General features: G+C 42.7%; 1 long non-coding RNA gene across 1 annotated transcript; it reads right to left on the bottom strand.

Annotated features, from left to right (window-relative positions):
- Window positions 1-395: 395 nt before the first annotated feature.
- LOC125871946 (uncharacterized) lies at window positions 396-21,926 on the bottom strand. Its single transcript, XR_007447069.1, has 2 exons — window positions 21,868-21,926; window positions 396-533 (listed from the first exon to the last, which is right to left on the bottom strand). It is a non-coding gene; the product is annotated as an uncharacterized LOC125871946 (long non-coding RNA).
- Window positions 21,927-23,383: the final 1,457 nt, after the last annotated feature.

Genomic DNA, 23,383 nt, shown 5'->3' with positions numbered 1-23,383 from the left:
ACACATTCACACAACGCAAGTCTCCCATTAACATCTGTTTCACACATTTGTTTGGTGTTATATCTCTACTTACAGGTTTAGCAACTTTCTTTGGTTTTAATTAATACTTTATATTCGTGTTAAAAAATTCATTTCATATAATTAATAATTTATTTCATTTAAATAAACTATTTTTCCTAAAAGCAAAAGTTCAAAATGTTGCTCTCGCTTATTATTTTGGTTTACACCAATTGATTCCACGTACGGAATAAAAGAATTATGTCACGACCCGTTTCCTCGACCCGTGATGGCACCTACTATATCCCACCAGTAAGTAAGCCAACCCGAAACTCAGAACAACTAGTAGTGGGTAAAAGGGCAGAAACCAAGTGGCAGAATGAATAACAACAGAAAGGAATAAGGCAAGCCAAAAGAATACATACATAAGAACTGAATCCCTCCCACAACCTGGAAGTCACAAGTACAGAGCCATACTAAGAGTACAAGTCCCAAAAGTGGACCAACATACAAAAATATACGCAACTGCAAAGGACCTGTCTCAAGTACAAAAGAAGAGCCACAAAATATATGTACAGAAGGAGATGACAATGATCAGGATGTTGTGCTCACCCTCGCGTCGAGATGTTGGCTGCTATTGGCTCGAAAGGTAGCACTAATGATTGGTGCTCGGTCCTGCATCACGAAAATAGATGCAGAGTGTACTATGAGTACTAGTGGAAAGGTACCCAGTACGCATCATAAGCCGACTGAGTAAGAAAGGTAAAAGCAATAGAAAATGCTAGAATAAAACACAGACAGAGGTCATGAACAAGAAAAGTAAAGGTATGCACACAAGTGCAAGGCAAACAAACTAAGGTGACTACTCTAACTGCCCCCACAAGCTCAGAAGGTACGCTCATGCGCAAATTGAAGTAAAAACCCGAATGGACCCCCATAAGCTCGACATGTACACATAAAGCTAAACCAAGACTAGAGGAGATTTGTAAACCCTAAGCATTACAAAAATGTCAGTATTCCTGAGCTATGAAAGAAAGGAAACACAGAGCCTGGACCTCGAACCGTGAGTGAGTCTGTCTATAGTAGATACGCCGATAGAGCCTAACTCTACAAGAGATAGCATAGATCCTGGACCTCAAACCGCGGATGTTGACTACCCGTAGATGAAGTGATATAACCCAATTGGGGGGGGGGGGAAGGGGGCAGACTCAGTTTGTCGACTCTAGTATAGGAGGGTAAATAAGCAACAACAGGAAGAACAGAGCCCGAACCTTGAACCACGGGTGAAACCTCCTGTTAAGTTACCACGACAGTGTAAAGCTTCCAAATAAGCCATCCAAGGATTCCCGCATCTATAAGTCATGGGAAACTCTTCATAACCATCTTCTATATCCTCTAACTATTTCACGGTGACAAGAGAACCGAACTAAAGCCGTATGTATCACCAAACCGGCCCGAAGGGCGGCCGAAAGTGTAGAGACTTATGATCATACATGAATTATGGATGTTAAGGCCCCACAACTAGGTCACTGCCTAGCTAAGGCTCATCTCTATCAGACCCAAGTTTGCTATATCAGTCTACCAGGACCAACGCCGCTCAAAGTCACATTGGGGCGAAAATAATATTATCTATCGACTCTAAACAATCGTGAGTCTAAGGCATCACTAGTCTAAGTATAGACTAAGGCCAACCATGCTCCAATATAACTCATATGTTAAAACCATGCCAAACAAGGAAGCAATGATGAACAAATATAACAATTGAAACACCCGTTGAACCCAGAGACAGCCTAAATATGAATTTTATCGAACATAGCATGCTAATATAGATCCCCACCCCAATATTCATGCAAATCCACATATGATCACACATTCAGACTCAATCTAAAAGAAAAGGGAAGTCGTAGCCTACCTTAGGCCGAACACGCGTGCTCCAAACTACTCCGTCAGAGCTTTTTTTTTGAACGGACTCGAATCACTGCCACACTATCAAAAACAGAATCACAACATTGTTACAGTCGTTTAGATACTAATTTCGCAAGAAATGGAGGTAGACCAATTTCGAGGTCAAAAAAGGGGAAAGTGGGACCCACACTGGAAATTCCTAAATTAACTCCAAAAATAGGTTCTAAATAGCTCCCCAAACTTGTTTTCCAAATTGGAACACAATTCGGGGCTCGGAGAAGTCCCAACATGAACATGCAATGAAAAATCCAAAATTACGCAGTTGCTATTTACAAGAAATTACAAGAAACGAGAGCCCAACTACTAAAGCCAACCACACCATGACGATCCTCACGAAAAACCCCATAATCTAGGCTCTTGAATCACCAAATTCAGACCTAAAATGGCCAAGAAATCATCTTCCAAAAGTTCCCAAAAATTGAGCTCGAAAATGATCTATGGCAGCAGTTAAAACATAATTCTTACCTCCAACGAAACTTCAAATACGAATTCCAACCATGCCAACGGGTTCTCCTTGAAAAATCACTCAAGATAGCACCAAGAATCACCGAAATCGGACCTAAAATGGATGAGAAATCAAGTCTCAAAAATTCCCAAAATCAAGCTCACAAAAAGGGTCGTGGCAGCAGGTATTTCACGAAATGGAGACCTTAAATAAGATTCTAAGCTTACCAACACGTTCCTTGTGAAAAAACACCACAATATGGACCTTTGAATCACTAAAATCGGACTTGAAATGAAAGAGTTATGAAGGTTTGAGGTCGAGAAATGAGGCTGAAATGGCCTAGACCAGCTATATATATCAGCTGAAAAGCTAGTTTTTTTATGCCAACTTTAAAATCGCCGATGGGGTGCTCGGGATTCGTTCAAAACCTAATAAAAATAAAATAGATCTGCTACCCTACTAAATTCGACATTTTGGGCTCAATAACATAGTCAAAATTTCCATAAGAGGTCATCTCGATAAAAAAGTGGGTCCCACTCCCAAAGGCCATTTTAAACCAAAATCCACCGAGGGGATCGAAATGAGTTTGGAAACCTCGGGAGTCGAACAAAAGGTTATTTAAGACCAAACTCGACATTTCGGGGTAACTGCGCTGTCAGAATTTTCATCTGGACACATTTTCAAAGAATATTGACAAAAGTCAACCGCTGGCCAATTTTCAAGGCTAAAACACTAAAAATGGTTTAAACTCACACTAAAAGCCTCGGGACTTGAGTCAACCACACCCCCAATCTAATTTGGTCATTTCGGAGCTGATGGAACTGTTAGAATTTCGTTTTGAGGCCGTTTTCCTGATAAACTGACTAAAAGTCACTTTTCAATCTTCAAGTCCTCTAAAACACGGAAACTTGCACAAAATCCAAACAAACGACCAGGCGACCGAACTGTCAGTGCCAGCAAGTCATAAATGACTTGGGGTCGCTATAGGAAAGCTCTAACCGATGAAAAGAAGGCGGGTACACATAAATGACCTGGAGGGTCATTATGACATCCATTACTAAGAGAACGTTCGTCCGCGAAAGTAAGGATAAGGATATACCTGAGGGCTCAAATAAGCTGGGGAACTGCTCCCGCGTCTCTTTCTCGGTCTCCCAGGTAGCCTCCTCGACTGGACGGTGTCACCACCAGACCTTAAATACAAGAATGGACTGGGAACAGAGCTGACAAATATCTCTAGCTAATATGGCTACCGGCTCTTCAACAAAGGTCAACATGTCATCCAACTCAACTCAATCGTACTGTAGCACATGAGACTCATCTGGAATATACCGGTGTAACATCGATACATGAAAAACCAGGTGTATAGCTGAAAATAAATGAGGTAGGGCTAACACATAGGCAACATCACCAACCCTCCTCAGGATCTCAAAAGGCCCAATATATTTGGGGCTAAGCTTGCCCCACCTGCCAAACCTTATCACGCCCTTCAAGGGAGACACTGATGAGTCCACGATTTGGACTTATTTAGGGCTTTATTTTAATAGATTTAGTGTCCTCAAATGCATATTTTGTGCTAATAACTGATGTAAATCCTTGATTTTTAGATTTTTATATTGAGGAACAAAGTATGGACACTAATGAGTAAAAAGAAACAAGGCAGCTGAAAGAACGAAGAAAAGAAGGCCTGATGATTGCCTAACCCATTGGGCGAGTTGCCAAGTGACTATGATCTTGCCTAAAGTTGCAGCGTGCCAAGACATGAAGGAGAAAATCAAGTCGGCAATAGAAAAGAGCAGTCGGCGAGTCACCGAACGGTTCCGCAATGCAGTGCTAGATCGCCCAAAATTAAATTGAAGATGTTGAAGGCCAAAACAAAAAGGCGATGGAATAGACCAAAGGGCGGATCACCGAGTGGATCGGCTATCCTGACTTATTGCGCCGAATGGTCCTTCGCAACACATTTTTGGAGAATATAAATACATTTTTAAATTTTTTGTTTAGTATCTATCTAGTTTCTCTCTATAGAATCAGTTTGGAGACAATATTTTCCTTAGCTTTGAAGATTTGAATATTTCCATTTGTGAGAAATTGGAAGTGGGTCTTTGAAATTCTTCAACCTTGACCTTTGTAAAGACAAAATTAATCGTACAGAGTTGATGGAAAACCAAGACTACTGATTTGATGGTTTGTGGGTATTGGGTTTTCATAGGTTCAGCTCGAGAGAGTGAATCCTAAACCCTTTTCCACACATTCAGCTAGAAAGAGTGAATAGACTAAAGCGAAGGTTGTTCTTAATTGCTGCTCATTGGTGTTCGAGAGAAGCCAATTTGATTCGGGGCAAACTATTCGAGAGAAATTTTATCCCCACTAAAGTCTAGCTTATATACTGATTTATAGCTATTTACTATCAATTGCAATTACCCATTTGTCTACCTTAGATCATAATCCAATCACATTCCAAGAGCCTGTCTCTTTACTTTTTTATTCGTGTTATTTGTCGCTGTTGTAGTTGATAATTAGAATCAAAACCTCCGATATTAGACACTTGTGTCACCCTTAATTTGAAACCATGCTTTTATTCGTAAATGTTTTTACCTACGATTGATTTGAACATATTTGTACTTGGCTCTTGAATCTTAAGCTTGTACCACTCCCCATGGAATTCGATCCCAACTCACTTAGTTGGATTATATTACTAACTAACGATCGTTGGCACTTAGTGTTGGAAGAAGTGTCCTGATATGTGAAATCAAAATGGCGCCGCTGCCGGGGAGTGGTGTTGTTTAAGATTTTTTAGTTAAGTTGAATTTTGTTCTTGTTAATTATATTGAACTTACCTTATTTTTAGTTTCGGTTTTTGTGTTGCTGTCTTGAGAAAAAAATTGGAGCATATCTAATAGAAACAGTGACCCAATGGACCACCCTCCTTTGAGATTGATGATTTTTAGGGATAACATCCTAAATTTCAAACAATTAGAGGGGGAGTCTATTTATGAGTTGTGGCTAAGGTTTGAGATCCTCTTGCAGTTTTACCCAACTTATGGAATTTCAGATAAGATGCTTCTGGAATGCTTCTACAGGGGTCTGGACCCCGACAATAGAATAGTGGCTAACCAACTTTTTTCGGGGTCTGAACCATTCGGCGATTCACTAATTGGACTTGTTGCTCGCCAATCTGCACTTTTTATTCACTTTCCACACTTCCATCTGCAGAATCAACACACCATTATTTTATCAAAGCAAAAAGAAAGCAATAAATGGTTTTAGGTTGCCTCCCAAACAACACCTTAGTTAACGTCGTGGCATGACACAAGTCAACAACTATTCTTCATCCTCAGAGTCAGCCATGGTGTAGTTAGGTGAGTCCTCGGCAAACGGTGGATAGCGACATGTCATCAAATGGGTGATATGAGCATCCTGCAACTAAATAGTCATGGAGTTTGAGGCAGACGTTTCATTCAACATTTCAATGTTGTCCTTCATCTCATTCAACTTCTTGTTTTGTTCTTCATGTTTTTGTTGAATGAGTGAAAGAGCATCGTCCGTTTACACATCCTCATGCTTCTTCCCGAGTCTACATTCTTGAAGGAAGAAGTTTTTTCCTTTTTCATGGCTCGTGCTTCCAACCTCATGACTCATTTGGACATAACGTCTACTTGAGCCACTAGTGCGTCCCACTCGTGTTTCTTTTGGGCCACCTTGTTGGTTTCAACCATACCATCAACCAGTGTTGCGACAACTTCGTAGGGCTGGTGGACCATACCACTCTCAAAACGTTGATCGGCTATGCTCCTATTTTCGAGTCCAAGACCCCAATAGAAGCACTCCAACAACGTCTTGTCAGACATTCCATGAGATGGCCAGGGTTGTAGCACTGATTGAAACTTCAGCCACATTTCTTGAACTATCTCACTCCCTACTTGTTTGAACGTCAGGAGGTTGTCCCTAAGGTTCTGTAATGACCCTCCAGGTCATTTTTTTAAATTAAAGAATTCTTTCCCTCGTATAGAGCATTCCTGTAGCGACCCCAAGTCATTTATGACTTGCTGGCACTGACTGTTCGGTCGCCTGGTCGTTCGTTTGGGTTTTAGGCCCGTTTCCCTGTTTTGGAGATTTTTATAACTTGAAAAGTTGACTTTGGTCAACCTTCTTGGAAGACGTGCTCAGATGAAAATTCTGGCAGCTAGGTTAGCTTCGGAAGATCGATTTTGGTCTAGAACGACCCTTTGTTCACTTCTCGAGACTTTAGATAGCAATTGTGGAATCTGGTTCAAATGATACTGGGTGTGGGACCCACTTTTCGTCGAAGCGAGCTCCAAATGGAAATTCCGCCTTCACCGTTGAGTCCGAAATATCGTTTCCAATCAGATTCCATATAAGGTTTGTATTTTTCCGACTCCGAACGAGTCCGAAACATCGAAATTTAAGTTTGAAGGGTTGTAAAATTTTGACGCGGCGGTGACGTGGCAGAGCCACGTGACGACACGTGGCAGAGGAGTGATATCTGGAAATTTCCAGATTTTAAGAACGAAATTCGTCCAATTTTTTTGTTCAACTTCAACTTGAGATTAATCCTTCATTTTGAGTCCAAATTAAGTGATTCAAAAGGCAAACTTCAAGAGAATTTCGAGGGGAATCTAGCGGTGATCTCGGAAACGCGAGGGGAGGCTTCGTTTGAGGTAAGAAATCAATTTTAGCCACTGCCAGTGTGATTTCCGGATGGTTTTGTTATTGAATTTTGAAATGTGAGATCTTGATCATCGTAAGTCCGTTTTAAGTCATTCTTGGGGCTAACTTGTAGAGTTTTTCGCAAGGATCGTCGTGGTATAATCTGTTTGGGTTGAAAGGGTCTCGTTTTTCCGAAAATTGGTGATCAAGGGGCTGCCCTTTTTAATTATTGTGGCTGATTTGCGGTGTTGTAGGCATCTGTTTGTGCTAAAATTTTGGGATATTAGTTTAGTAAGGTAGTTGGGACGTTTCCACGGATTCGATTTTGAGATTCTAAGTGTGGGCCCCACAATCCCGTTTTAGACCCGATTTTGGGTCCGTCTCCGAAAAATATAATTTTAGTGTCAATATATTCGTAATGACGAGGTGATTAACCTTTTGTTAGTGGGGAAGCATTTGGAGACCGTTCGGAGAGGAAAAGATCCGGTACCGTGAGTTGGAGCACGCGTGATCGGCTTTCAGGTAGGCTATGGTTTTCTCTCGTGAGATTGAGCATGTTTAGGCAATTGTTTATTGATTTGCTTGAGTATGGAGGGGTTCGGGTGTCGAGCATGCTAAATTTCTATAATTCCTGCCTTAGACCTTATTTCGGGAAAGTGTTGGATTATGACAGCATGTCTCTTGATATTATTGAATAGCCATATCTGGTGGTGTATATGATAATATTGATTTGAAGTATGTTTGGCCTTAGTCTAGGCTTAGACTAGTGTTGCCATAGACTTGCGAGATTTCGGATGTCGTTGGGCAGTAGAACTTTTTCCGACGTCGTTTCGGACGGTTAGCTCCTTGTAGACTGATATAGCAGACTTGAGTCTGATAGTCGGTAACTCAGCTTATGACCTTGTATCCATAATGCCCTGCTTTTATATCGGCTACAAATACCCGGTTAAAGTCCGTGGTCTAGCTTACTCATTATTGGATACTTCCTCGGCGATTTGGGGTATATGAGGGTCGGACTAAAAGGATTATTTATGGTAATCGGTTTGGTGATATTTCCCGCGACGGATGGTTGGATATTGATTCTTAGCTACAGTACCCGGTTAGAGTCCGTGGTCCAGCTTACTTATTCCAGGTTTAGCTACAGTACCCGGTTCGAGTCCGTGGTCCAGCTTACCTGTGATCTGGTTTCAGCTACAGTACCCGGTTAGAGTCCGTGGTCCAGCTCATTTATGTCCAGGCTTAGCTACAGTACCCGGTTCGAGTCCGTGGTCCAGCTTACCTGTGATCTGGTTTCAGCTACAGTACCCGGTTAGAGTCCGTGGTCCAGCTCATTTATGTCCAGGCTTAGCTACAGTACCCGGTTCGAGTCCGTGGTCCAGCTTACCTGTGATCTGGTTTCAGCTACAGTACCCGGTTAGAGTCCGTGGTCCAGCTCATTTATGTCCAGGCTTAGCTACAGTACCCGGTTCGAGTCCGTGGTCCAGCTTACCTGTGATCTGGTTTCAGCTACAGTACCCGGTTAGAGTCCGTGGTCCAGCTCATTTATGTCCAGGCTTAGCTACAGTACCCGGTTCGAGTCCGTGGTCCAGCTTACCTGTGATCTGGTTTCAGCTACAGTACCCGGTTAGAGTCCGTGGTCCAGCTCATTTATGTCCAGGCTTAGCTACAGTACCCGGTTCGAGTCCGTGGTCCAGCTTACCTGTGATCTGGTTTCAGCTACAGTACCCGGTTAGAGTCCGTGGTCCAGCTCATTTATGTCCAGGCTTAGCTACAGTACCCGGTTCGAGTCCGTGGTCCAGCTTACCTGTGATCTGATTTCAGCTACAGTACCCGGTTAGAGTCCGTGGTCCAGCTCATTTATGTCCAGGCTTAGCTACAGTACCCGGTTCGAGTCCGTGGTCCAGCTTACCTGTGATCTGATTTTGGCTACAGCACCCGGTTCGAGTCCGTGGTCCAGCCCACCCGTGCCCGACCTTTGGCTACAGCACCCGGTTCGAGTCCGTGGTCCAGCCCATATAGGTTGACTCATTAGCTATAGTACCCGGTTCGAGTCCGTGGTCCAGCTTGCACGTGGTGTATTCCCAATTCCTCACTAAAGCTTCAGTTTAGTCTTGATTACTCTCATCTGCAGGTTGAGGTTTTGGAGGTTGGAGAGATTCCGGTTAAAGTCCGGGACGTAATGAGATCTTGGAATATGATTGGGAATGGTTCAGTTACAAGTCCGGAAATTGGTAATATTGTGATAGACCTTCTAGCTCCATTATTTTACTTCAACTGTCAGTCCATCTGCCGGGCTTATGGGGGTCCGTGCAGGTGGTTTCTTTTATTGTGCACGAGCGTACCCGTCGGGTTTATGGGAGCCCGGCGGAGTTAGTTAGATTGCTTGTCTTTGTTGCCTGTACGCTCGTGTACATACCCCCCATTTACTACTCTTTGCACTTGATGTGACCCTTTATTTGCATTTCAGTTTACTTTTGCTTATCTTGCTCAGTCGGCCGATGATGCCTACTGGGTACCTGTTGTTTTGGTACTCATGCTACGCTCTGCATCTATTTTGTGATGCAGGTCCGAGTACTAGTGGCCAGCGTTGATCTACCTTGGAGTAGACTTATCCGGAGACGGGGGTGAGCACACGGCGTTTTGTACTATTTCAGTCTCCATCTGTATATATAGACTTGTCTTTTTCCTTTCGAGACAGTCCAGTCTCTGTTGTCCGGTTTTAGGACTTGTACTCATTTTGTAGTAGCTCTGTACTAGTGACTTCCAGGTTCTGGGAGGGATCTTTATTTGTATATATGTTTTTGGTTTGTGTCCGCCTGTTTATATTGTTATTTGCCTACTCTTGTTTAATTTCTACCCTCAGACCCATTACTTGTTGTTCCGGGTTACGGGTTGGCTTACCTGCTGGCGGGTTATAGTAGGTGCCATCATGACTTGATAAATCGAGTCGTGACAGGTTCAATAGTTTCAGGAGGGGATGGTCCGTGTGGTACCCATAATGATCATCCATTCTTATTACCCTGCTTTGATATTCCAAACAAGCAAAACAAAACTACAATTTAGATCAGGAAAGCTAAAACTAAGAAGAATAATTTTTTTTTACGTAACTAAGATTTCCCAAATAAAACCACTCCTCGGCAGCGGCGCCATTTTGATGTTTGCGTAATCAAGGACACAACTTCCGATGCAAGTGTCTACGATCGTGCAATAGTATAATAACCCAACCAAGGGTTGGGATCGTTCCCAAGGGAGTGGTTTTGAGAATTAATAAAAAAATAAAATTTAGTTCTAACTAGTCGTAGCTAAAGACATTAATGATTAAAAATATTGTAAATTAAAGGGGGACATAAGAGTGTCAATTAACAATGGAGTTTTGTCACAAGTAAGTAAAAACAACAAAATAAACAAGGTTTTCTAAGTAATGAGAGGGGATCCTTGGGATGTGATGGGAATACAGGTTAAGCTAGATTAGTGGGTAAATGCTTTTAATAGAAGATTCACAGAATAATTGTGACTAGGCTGGACTTTAAGGGGGATAAACTCTCTCTCTCGAGCAACTTACCACGCTTCAAATGCGTTCCTCTAGGACACCCACTTACCGCATGAAGACCAACCTACGCCTTAACCCACTCACTCTCTCGAGCTTAGTGTGTGGACATGGGACTAGGGTTCACTCTCTCGAGCTGAACCTCATGTCGACCCACTCACACTGGCCATCAATCTAGTGGTCTTAGTTTTACGACCTCTCTATCGAGCAAGCCGAAAACACAAAAATAAGATTGTATTTGCAACTACAAATTCATTAAATTCATCCACAGCCACTAAACGAAATCACTTTTGACTACGAATAGACTATCAGCAAGCAAGACCCAAGAATTATCTTAAACCATATTCGCAAAATCACACCCCAAGAATTGGGGTTTTTAGCCACACATCAAGAGATAGAAATTTATACCTAAATGAGCTTGTATTAAAATGGGTATGAAGATTTAAATCTTGTTACAGGCCAAGAATGAAGAATCCAAGAGACCCAAGTCCAAATTCTTGGAGATGAAACCCTCTTCTTCTTTGCGTTTTCAAAACCCTCTCAAACTAAGAGAAAAAATATCAAAAAGTACTATTCTATATGAAAATTATAATAATTGTTCGACTCTTAAAACTACAACTCTAACTAGTATTTATAGATTTCACAGATTTATGTTGCAGTGGATCATTCGGCGTCGTTAATCGAAATCGTCGATCAACTAGGTGATTCACCTTTTGGTGTATTTCATCGCCGCCTTGCACCAACCTTCAGTATCGTCGTGCTCTGGGTCATTGGGCGACATGGTACTGTTTTGCGAAAATGTTCGGCGATGCGCCGACTGCTCCCTTTTTCCGCTGACTTGATCCTTTCCTTCAGGGTTCAACACAGTGGAACAAAAGGCGAAGTAAGACCCTTCAGCGACTCGCCAAGTGAATTCGATGATCCTCAAGCCTTTATTTCTTCATTCTTTTAAGCCCTTTCGTTCCTTTTTGTGACGTAGTGTCCATGATTTCCTTTGAACTTCAAATACCTGAAACTTAAGTGTTTTCATCAGATATTGAGATAAAATAAGCATTTGAGGACACAATTTCTATTAAAATATAGCCCTAAATGAGTCCAATTTGTGGACTCATCACAACCCAACTCCTTGATTATGTGGCCAAGACCAACAAGGAGACAAACAAAGACCCACACTTGGCCATATTGTTAGGTCAGCTGGATATCTTGGCCAAAAAGGTCAAGGAACTGGAAGTAGTGTGCAAGATGAAGGACATATACATTCCCCCTCACGAGTGTCGAAAGATGAAGAAACAAGAGAGTGGGCAAATTGAAGAGGTCCTCTTACTCATTCTACACAAAGTCAAAAAACACGACAGAGTGTTGGAGGAGTTACGAGAAAATGTCTTGATGCTGAACCAAATGACAACCTCTCATGCCATGCTTATTGAGCTACTAGGGTCCCAAATAGACCAAGTGCTGTCTCACCTCTTCCCAGAGCCAGAAGAGGGGTTGCCTTATGAAAATGAAGCAAACCCTACTAATGGAACTTAAGTGGGACTTGCATCGTGCCACGACATTAACTAAGGCGCTTCTTGGGAGCAACCCAAGTGTTTATCGTTTTATTTTTGTTTTAGAAATAATGGTGTGTTGATTGTGCAGGTTGAAGTGTCGAAAGTGTTAGAAAGAGAGATTGGCAATCTAAAATCCTAGTCGATGAATTGTCGAAGAGGTCGGCGAGCCCGACATAGACCGTCGTTGGTTTCAAAACAGTTTCAAAGTAGAGTCTGTAAAACTCGGCAAGCACATGAGTAACTTGGCAAATCACCGACTAGGTAGGCGATCGCGATCTAGTCCGTCATTTGACCCCCACATTAACTGGAGGTCATGTAAGACTCGGTGAGGTAAGTTCCCACCGGCGTGTCGCCCAGTGGGTCGGCGAGAAAAATTAATGTCACCGAATGGGCGAGAAATGAACGGTTTTTAAAGGCCAAAGGTTTAAACTTTCAAACTTTTCACTTTCCCTCACTTTTAATCTTCCCAAACTCACACTTGCATAGTATTATCTATATTTCTTGCATTTGAGTTGTTGATTGTGTGTCGGAGTGGATTAGTGTGCCCCCTAGCATTTCAGTCTTGATTATTCGACATCTAAGGTTGGTTTTCTGAACCCCGAGTTTATTTTTAGAAATTTTGTACTTATTTGCAATGATATTATCTTAGTAATGTGTGCTGGGACTCTCTGATCTTAATTGTTTTTGTACATGCCTATGTTAATTCGAAAATCTTGCCCGTACTATTTATGTGGTTGAATTCCCATGATTTTGTGCCTTAAAATTGGTAAACATTTGTGGGGTTGTGCTTGCATGTTGTTAGGTCTAGTCGGGTGAAGTCTAAGTAGCTCGTATTTGTGCCAATTACGTATTCTTCCTAATGATGGAGCGGTTGACATCACTCTTCAGGGCAAAAGCCGTCAAATGGCCAAATTTGGCAAAACTAGGAGAAGTCTGAGTATCCCGGGGTAATGGGTGTATTGGGTCTGAGCTTAATTTGATAAAGTGCACGTTGGGTCATTTGACGAGCTGGGTCGAGCTCGCCGAACCACTCGAAGGTTCACCGAAGTTCCCCATCTCACCTTTATTTTCATACTAAATGAGTAGTTTTGTTATGTACCTTTAGGCGAGAAGCCTGAGGTTGCTGAAAGCACTCGGTGACCCTCCGAGTGACCTTCTTGATCACCCTTTGTCTGCACCCCTTTCCCTTATTTGCACTGTAACTTTTGGCGGGCTAGTTTATACTCACTGAATGTTGTCGACGATTCACCGAATGCTGTCGTTGATTCGTCGAGAGGTCTTCCCATCACCAACATACCAAAATTTTCTGAGATTTTTGAGCCAATCCCTTCGGCGAGACCAATCGAGCTCACCAAAGAGATTCAGTGACTTGCCAACATATTCGACGAGTCTGTCTGCAACTGTTTTTCTGTGTTTTTGTTTGAATTGTTTCTGACACTTTTCCTAATGTTTTGCAGACATGACAAGGACAAACATCGACATGACACCCCAAAAAAGAGCATGGGGATCACAATCAATGAAGGGGGATCAAATCCTCCCAAAAAGGGAAGACAAGAGCCTCTAACTAGAGGTCAGAGCAGAGGCAAGAGGCTCGCAATTCAGAGAGTGAATGTTGACTCCTGGGCTACTTTATCTGAGCCTGAGGATGACCAACCTTTACAGTCCCGGTGGGATAAGCTCCGTTCTAGATCTTACCCTGACTCAGCTAAAGTCCCCTCAGCTTCCACCCCAGCAGGTTTAGTACTAGCTTCAGCACCTCCTATGGCTCCTGTACCACCAGTTGTCCCTCCTCCCAAGCTTCTCAACTAGTTGAAAGGTGATGGATTGTGAACTATTCTCGAGGAGAAGTTGTTATCTACACAGGGCCTTGAGGGAAAGTACTTCGATGTGAGGGACACCCTCCATTTTCACTGCTTTGAGCAGTTCACCAGGCCTGGAGGCCCGTATATTCCTTCATGGGTCTAGGAGTTCTATATAGCGTATGATGACTTGGTTCCAAAGAGAAAGAAGAAGGCCAAGGATTTCAGACCGGTTAAGTCGGTTGTGGTCCGGGGTAAGGAAGTTGGATGCAATAACGAGTACATCAACACCGTACTTGACAGGGGCTATGACTTTGACTACCTCAACCTGACTACTGCCACATCTTCATTGGATGAGCTTAAGGGCTGGTTGGCGCCACTCATATCAGACACCACCCCGAGGTGGATAGAGCTAAGAGTTCAGATGGAGAAGATGGAGTTGAGTGAGCTGCACGTTATTGGTATGGATTCATCAACAACTCTATTATGCCTTCCCAGAATGAGTCTGTTCTCCATCATCCTAAGGCGGCCTACCTTGGGTTGATTATATCTAGGAAGAGGATCAATTTGGGGCTTATTATTGAGCAAGAGATGGACATGAGGGCCAAGCAGAGGCAGACCCCACTTCCTTTCCCAGTCTTGATGACGGAGTTATGTCGGCGTGCTGTTAGTGCCTCAGGATGATATGAGAGATATTGATGTTACCCGATCTTCCTCCACTGACATCCAGCGCATTGAGGTCGAGTACACTCGAGAAAAGGCTGATAAGAGGAGGGCAGCTTCGGTGGATACATCCCTGAAGGTGGATATTGATCGATATCTGTAGAGGCATATTTCCCTAATCTAGCCTCCGGGCCTTTAGGTACATCTTCCCCTTCTTCTTCTTCACAGTCCCCAACTGCCTCTACCGCTGCCCAACCCACCAGGATCACTCAGGCTATGCTCTTGAAGATGGGGCACCTGGCCCATTCAGCTGACGTGAGGTCGACTAGACTTGAAAGATACATCTCATGGATGATCGAGTGTGCCATCATTGTAGCACTACCCCCCTCCAGACTTCAATTGATACTCTCACCACGAGAGTTGAGGCTTGTGAGAGTAGACATGGAGAGACCTCCAAGGTTACAACTTTTAAAGCCGAAGTAGCAGATTTGTGGAAGGACGTAGACTATCTCAAGTCTACTGTCTTCACTTCACTATTAGAGGCTGCTGATGACGTGGACGCTCCTAAGACTTCAGAAATTCCTCCGGCTACCACTAGAGATGTACATAGCGATGATACGGTAGTTGATTAGTCGGAGGCAGAGATCGATGAGGACCTGATTGAGATAAGGAGGAAAGCATATATGGATATTTTCCAGATCTGGAGGAGATGATTGTGCAGTCGGTGATCCAAACATCGCTGACAGAGACATCTATGGCAGCTCCTAGTAGAGTAGCTGGTACTTCTGAGGTGAATCCGGACACTGATGCCCATGTTCCGAGGACTACACCGGGCACTGATGCCCAGACAGATGGAACTACTGTTTAGACTAGATCCCTCTTTACATCCCTCTCTGTCTTACTTTCTGACTTTTGGATATTTTTGCTTGCATTTGAGGACAAATGGTTTTCATTTGTGGTGGGGTGAGGCCCACCTTTTATGACCTTTTGTGATGATTGTTCTGTGTATACATTTGAGCTTTTGAACTATAAATTGTGTTAATACTGCATTTTGTGGATGATTGAGCTTGTGGCTCCTTGTTTTTAATTGTAAATGATTTTTGGACTGTTCTGAAAAAAATATTTATGCCACCTCTTTTTTGTGTTTGAATGTGGTTGTTCTCTTGCAAATTTGAATATCGGTCTTGATCAATACTGATGACTTGATTAGTGCTCATAATCGAACAAGAATGAATGTGCGACTATGATGAGGTAAAATGAAGTTGCATAGGCAACATGTTAACTCTTTGCATCTCGTTGTGACTAGCCAAGTATTGAATTGAGTCTCTTGTGATGAACATTGCACACTAGCGAAATTGTGGAGTCTTGTTTGTCGTTGGTGTCAATGCCTTGTGTGATGAGCTTACCTGAACCATGCATGATGACGCCTAGAATTTTCCCCGTTGGTCCGGTTGACTAAGTGATGCAATATCATGATATGATCTTAGGCAACTTTGAAGAGTGTAAAACAATTTGACACTATACCTCTTTTGTGGCAAACCTTGTGAGTGTGTGATCTTTGTTTGAACACCCTTTGAGCCTTATCATTTTCTTGGAAGAAACTTGATGCAAGCTGTAACCTTTCTTGATCCATTACCCATAATCCTCATGATTTGTGGTTTGTGTGAATAGCTAACTTAGGCCAAAAGCCTAAGTTGGGGGTGTGGTAAAAAGAGAAGGTGAATCAAAAAATGCAAGAAAGTCCCCTTTGACCCATGGTTTGAGAAAAATGGAATCCCTCCATATAAAAAAAAAGAAGAAGAACAAAATGAAAAAGATAAAGAATGAAAAATTGTGGAATAAAGTTGTGAAAATACAAAAAGAAATGGGGTTTCCAACAATCCATGGGAAGTGAATAATGGAGTGACTTGTGAGCACAAATGAAAATGATGGAAATAAAGTGTTGTTCACACCACATTTCATGAGGATTACAACCATTGAGCCTAAATGACTGTACCTTTGCACTCAACCCCGTTACAAGCCTTGAAAAGACCTTTTTGATCTTGAGTGAGCTGAAGCAATTATTGATCTTGTGTTCATTTTTGTGAGTGTGAGTGTTGCATTTGATTTCAGAGCTTGAAGTTGTTGAACCATTGTGTGTGAATATGGAATCATTCTTTGCGTGAAGGAATTTGAGTACCTTTGTTGAGCTTGAACTTGCATTTGAAGCAAGTATTGTGAGCTTGAGATTCTTTGATAATAGTGAGTCACAACTTGAATCTTTTAGTGAACAATTGATCATTGCATGAGTAAGTTGAGTCTTTTTGTATGCATTCATGATTGAGTCTTCTGTAGCACTGTTTGAGACATCCTTTTTGAACTGCTGAACATGAGTTTTACTTGAGGACAAGCAAAATTTTAAGTTGGGGGTGTTGATGAGTCCACGATTGGACTCATTTAGGTCTTTATTTTAATATATCTAGTGTCCTCAAATGAATATTTTGTGCCAATAACTTATGTAAATCCTTGATTTTCAGGTATTTGTATTGAGGAACAAAGCATGGACACTAATGAGCAAAAAGGAACAAGGCAGCTGAAAGAACGAAGAAAACAAGGCCTGATGATCACCTAACCCATTGGACTAGCCGCCAAGTGGCCATGATCTTGCCTAAAGTTCCAGCGTGTCAAGCCATGAAGGAGAAAATCAAGTTGGCAATAGAAAGGAGTAGTCGGCGAGTCACTGAACGGTTCCGCGATGCAGTGCTAGATCGCCTAAAGTTACAGAACTTGAAAATGTTGAAGGCCAAAGCAAAAAGGTGATGGAATTGACCAAAGGGCGGATCGCCGAATGGATCAGTGATACCGACTTATTGCGTTGAATGGTCCTTCGCAACACAGTTTTGGAGACTATAAATACATTTTTAAATTCTGAGTTTAGTAACTGTCTAGTTTTCCATAATATAGTTTCTCTCTATAGAATCAGTTTTAGAACTCTAAGTTTGGAGACAATATTTTCCTTAGCTTTGAAGATTTGAAGATTTCCATTTGTGAGAAATTGGATGTGGGTCTTTGAAATTCTTCAACCTTGACCTTTGCAAAGACAAAATTAATTGTACCCAGTTGATGGAAACACAATTTGGTAACAATTTCTATCTTTTTATGATGTCTAGCTAAAACCCCAATTCCTGAGGTGTGATTATGTAATTATGGGTTGATTTAGCTGCTGGGTATTGTTAATTGATAGTTTAAATGTTGTTTAAAAGTGATTTCGATCAGTAATTGTGGTTTAACTTAAAGGGTTGTAGTTGCAAATGCAATTCTAACTTCGTGTTTTTGGCTTGCTCGAGAGAGAGGTTTTAAAACCAAGACTACTAATTTGATGGTCTGTGGGCATTGGGTTGTCATGGGTTCAGCTCGAGAGAGTGAATCCTAAACTCTTTTCCACACATTCAGCTCGAGAGAGTGAATGGACTAAAGCGAAGGTTGTTCTTAATTGCTGCTCATTGGTGTTTGAGAGAAACCAATTTGATTCGAGGTAAACTATTAGAGAGAGTTTATCCCCACTAAAGTCTAGCTTATTCACTGATTTACAACTATTTACTATCAGTTGCAATTACCCATTTGTCTACCTTAACTCATAATCCAATCACATCCCAAGATCACGTCTCTTTACTTGTTTATTCATGTTATTTGTCACTGTTGTAGTTGATAATTAGAATCAAAACTCCCCATATTTGACACCTGTGTCACCCTTAATTTGAAACCGTGATTTTATTCATAAATGTTTTTACCTATGATTGACTTGAACATATTTGTACTTGGCTCTTGAATCTTAAGCACGTACCACTCCCTGTGGGATTCGACCCCAACTCACTTAGTTGGGTTATATTATTGATTAACGATCGTTGGCACTTAGTATTGGAAGAAGTGTCCTGATACGTGAAATCAGACACTCGCAAGAATACCTGGTCACCAACACCAAAACACATAGGACGACGCATGCGGTCAGCATAACTCTGGTGCCTTCTCTGAGTTGTCCTCAGCCTATCATGGATCACCCGAACTCTCACCAAAGCCTCTTAGAGTAAATCTGTACTTTACAGCCTGGGCTCCAAGGACTCAAACCAACCAACTGGAGTGCGACAATGCCTACCATATACGGCCTCAAATGGGGCCATCTGAATGCTTGAGTGGTAGTTGTTGTTGTACGCAAACTCCGCCAAGGGAAAAACCTGATCCCACTGACCCCCAAACTCCAACACGCAGTCCCGCAACATGTCCTCTAGGACCTGAACAGTGCGCCCCCACTAGCCAACGGTCTGTGGGTGGAAAGCAGTGTTGAGATCAACCCTGGTCCCAACTCTCTCTGAAACGCTCTCCAGAAATTGGATGTAAATTTAGACCCTCGATCTGATATGATGGACACCGGCACACCATGAAGATGGACTATCTCCCAAATATAAACACGGGCCAACCGCTCTGCACTGAATGTAGATAAAACTAGGAGAAAGTGACCGGACTTGGTCAATCGATCAGGGATGACCCAAATACTATCAATTCCCTGGGAGTCCGAGGCAATCCCATCACGAAGTCCATGGTGATACGCTCCCCACCAGGCCTCTGATGCTCGGCCTTCTCCTGCTGGCAACTAAGGCAATGTGACACATACTCAACAATATCTCTCCTCATGCCGTCCTACCAGTAATACTGCCTCAAGTCTCGTCTTCTGTGCCCGTATCTGGAATCATGGGACTCGTGAAGAATCAACTGAATCAATCCCCAAACTCTAGGAACATACAAACAACCGTCAAATTAGAGAACCTTATCTGAGCCTATTGTAGCCTGGCCACCATCGCCCTGTAACACCCGGTCTATGAGGGCTGCCAATGACTCATCCTTGTACTATGTGGCATGGATATGATCAAATATTGAAGACTGATCCCCGATAAAGGCCAATACTCACCAGAAGTCTGAAATATCTAATCTGATCATCCTGTTAGCTAGAGACTGAATGTCTAAAACCAGGGGCCACTCCACGGTAGACAAGTAAGCCAAGCTACCCATACTCCCTGCCTTCCGGCTCAAGGCTTCCCCTACTACATTAGTCTGCCATAAGCTCAATTCAGCGTCGTTGCCTAGAATTAAGATCTCTCTGACTCATAATGTACTGTAGGCTGCAGTGGTTGGTGTAAATCTCATAGTGAACCCCATATAGGTAGTACCTCCAAAACTTAAGCGCGAATACTATTGCCGCCAACTCTAGATCATGAGTGGGGTAGTTGTGCTCGTGTACTCTCAACTGTCGGGAGGCATAATCAATAAAACAGCCCCTCTACATCAAAACACACCCTAGACCAACACCGGAAGCATCACAATATACGGTAAAGCCCTTACCTTCAACTGGAAGAGTGAGGATAAGAGTAGTAGTAAGAAACTCCTTGAGCCTCTGAAAGCTCAACTCACAGTCCTCAGACCACACAAAAGGAACACCCTGGTGAGTCAATTGAGTCAAAGGTGCAGCAATAGTGGAGAATCCAACCAGTCCAACGAAGCTCCTAACATCAGTCACAGAAGTGACCCTATCCCAACCACGAATAGCCTCAATATTCGTCGGATCCACCATAATACCATCCTTGGACACTGCGTGCCCCAGAAATGTCACAGACTCCAACCAAAACTCACACTTAGAGAACTTGGCATAAAGTCATTGGTCTCTCAAAGTCTGGAGCACAATCCTCAGATGTTGGGCATGCTCTTCTCCGCTCTGCGAGTATACACGAATATCATCGATGAAAACTATAACGAAAGAGTCTAGATAGGGACTGAATAAACGGGTCATCAAATCCATGAAGGCAGCAGGGGCATTAGTCAGCTCAAAGGACATCACTATGAACTCATAATCGCCATAACGAGTTCTAAATTCGGTACTAGGGATATCCGCTGCCCTAATCCTCAATTGATGGTACCCGGACCTCAAGTCAATCTTAGAAAATACAACAGCACCCTAGAGCTAATCAAACAAGTCGTCAATGCGAGGCAGGGGGTATCAGTTCTTCACTGTCACCTTGTTTAGCTACCTGTATTCGATGCACATCCTCATAGACCCATCCTTCTTCTTAACAAATAGAATGGGGGAACCCCAAAGAGATACACTAGGCCGAATGAATCCCTGATCAAGGAGACCCTGAAGCTGAATACTAACCTCCTTAAGCTCTGTTGGGGCCATCCGATAGGGTAGGATAGAAATAGGCTTAGTGCCCAGCTCCAAGTCTATAGAAAAGTCAATATCTCTCTCCGGGGGTAGGCCAGACAAGTCAGTAGGGAATACGTCTGGAAACTCACAAACCACCAAAACTAAGCCAACAGAGGGGGCCTCACTAGATACATCACGTACATAAGAAAAATAGGCTAAGCAACCCCCCAACTACTAACCTCCGGGCTCGAACATAAGAGATAATCCCAACCGGTGTGCGACTAAAAGGCCCCTGTCATAACACCGGAGGTATGTCAGGTATGGCTAAGGTAACTGTCGTGGCATAACAGTCCAACACCGCATGATGAGGGACTAACTAATCTATGCCTAGGATGGTGTCGAAATCACTCATATCAAGTAAAATAAGATCAGCCCGAGAGTCTCACTCTTGAATAGTCACCAAACAAGATCTAAAGATCTGATCCATTACTAAAGAATCACCTACCGGGGTCGAAACGCGTAACGGGACTGCTAAGGGCTCAAGGCACATACTTAATCAAGGAACGTAATAAAAAGAGACATAAGAATAAGAGTGAAACAAATGAGATTCGATGAAACCAATTTAAACATACGATGCACGAAAATTATACAAAAATGAATCTTCATAATGATATCCTGTAGCCTCTCGAAGATAAGTCACGGATGTCTCCGCACTGATCCACAAAAGTCTATTAGACGTTAGCTCTGTACAAGTGAGACCGGTGAATCTGGGGATCTGATACCAACTTTTCACGACCCGATTCCTCGAGCCGTGATAGAACCTACTATATCCCACCAGTAGGTAAGCCAACCCGAAACCCATAACAGCTAGTAGTGGGTAAAAGGGAAGAAACCAAGTGGCAGAAACAATAACAACAAAAAGGAATAAGACAAGCCAAAAGAATACATACATAAGAATTGAATCCCTCCCAGAACGTGGAAGTCACAAGAACAAAGCCATACTAAGAGTACAAGTCCCAAAAGTGGACCAATATAAAAAAATATACACAACTACAAAGAACATGTCTCAAGTACAAAAGACGAGCCACAAAATATATGTACAGAAGGAGACGACAATGATTAGGACGATGTGCTCACCCTCGCCTCCGGATGGTGGCTGCTACTGGCTCGAATGGCGGTGCTGATGACTGGTGCTCGGTCCTGCATCACAAAAATAGATGCAGAGTGTAGTATGAGTACCAGTGGACAGGTACCCAGTAGGGATCATAAGTCGACTGAGTAAGAAAGGTAAAAACAATAGGAAATTCTAGAATAAAACACAAACATAGGTCACGAACAAGAAAAGTAAAGGTATGCACACGAGTGTAAGGCAAACAAACTAAGGTGACTACTCCAATTGGCCCCTCATAAGCTCGGAAGGTACACTCGTGTGCAAATTGAAGTAAAAACCTGAAAGGACCCCCATAAGCCCAACAGGTACACAAAAACCTAAACTAAGACTAAAGGAGATTTGTAAGCGTGAAGCATTACATAAATGTCAGTAGTCACAAGCTATCAAAGAAAGGAAACACAAAGCATGGATCTCGAACAGCGGGTGAGTCTTTCTATAGTAGATACGCCGATAGAGCCGAACTATGTAAGGGATAGCACAAACCCCAGACCTCAAACCACGGATGTCGACTACCCGTAAATGAAGTGATATAACCCAGGGGGGACTCTTTATGTCGACTCCAGTATAGGAGGGTAAATAAGCAGCAGTAGGATGAACAGAGCAAGGACTTCGAACCGTGAGTGAAACCTCCTGTTAAGTTACCACGATAGGGTAAAGCTTCCAAATAAGCTATCCAAGGATTCCCGCATCTAAAATTCATGGGAAACTTTTTGTAACCATCTTCTATATACTCTAACCATCTCACGGTGACAAAAGAACCAAATTAAAGCAGTATGTATCATTGAATGGGCTCGGAGGGCGATCGGAAATGTAGAGAGTTAGGATCATACGGGAATTATGGATGTTAAGGCCCCACAACTGAGTCTCTGCCTAACTAAGGCTCATCTCTATCAAACCCAAGTCTTCTATATCAGTCTACGAGGACCTACGCCGCTCAAAGTCACACTGGGGCAAACATAATATAATCTATCAGCTCTGAACAATCGTAAGTCTATGGCATCACTAGTCTAAGTCTAGACTAAGGCCAAACATGCACCAATATAACTCATAAGTCAAAATTAGGCCAAACAAGGAAGCAAGGATGATCAAATATAACGATTCAAGTACCCGCTGAACCCGGAGACAACCTAAATATGAATTTTATCGAACATAGCATGCTAATCTAGTTCCTCGTCCCAATATTCATGCAAATCCACATACGCTCACACATTGAGACTCAATCTAAAAGAAAAGGGAATTCGTAGCCTACCTGTAGGCCGAACACGCGTGCTTCATACTACTCTGCCAAAGATTTTCTCTTCCGAACGGCCTCGGATCGCTGCCACACTGTTAAAAATAGAATCACAACGTCGTTACAGTCGTTTAGACACTAAATTCGCAAGAAACGAAGGTGGACCAATTTTGGG

The sequence above is a fragment of the Solanum stenotomum genome, chromosome 7 (genome assembly GCF_019186545.1).
Source record: "Solanum stenotomum isolate F172 chromosome 7, ASM1918654v1, whole genome shotgun sequence".
NCBI classification, from domain to species: Eukaryota; Viridiplantae; Streptophyta; class Magnoliopsida; order Solanales; family Solanaceae; genus Solanum; species Solanum stenotomum.
Note: the sequence above shows the minus strand (reverse complement) of the source record. Positions and strands in the feature narration are given on the sequence as shown.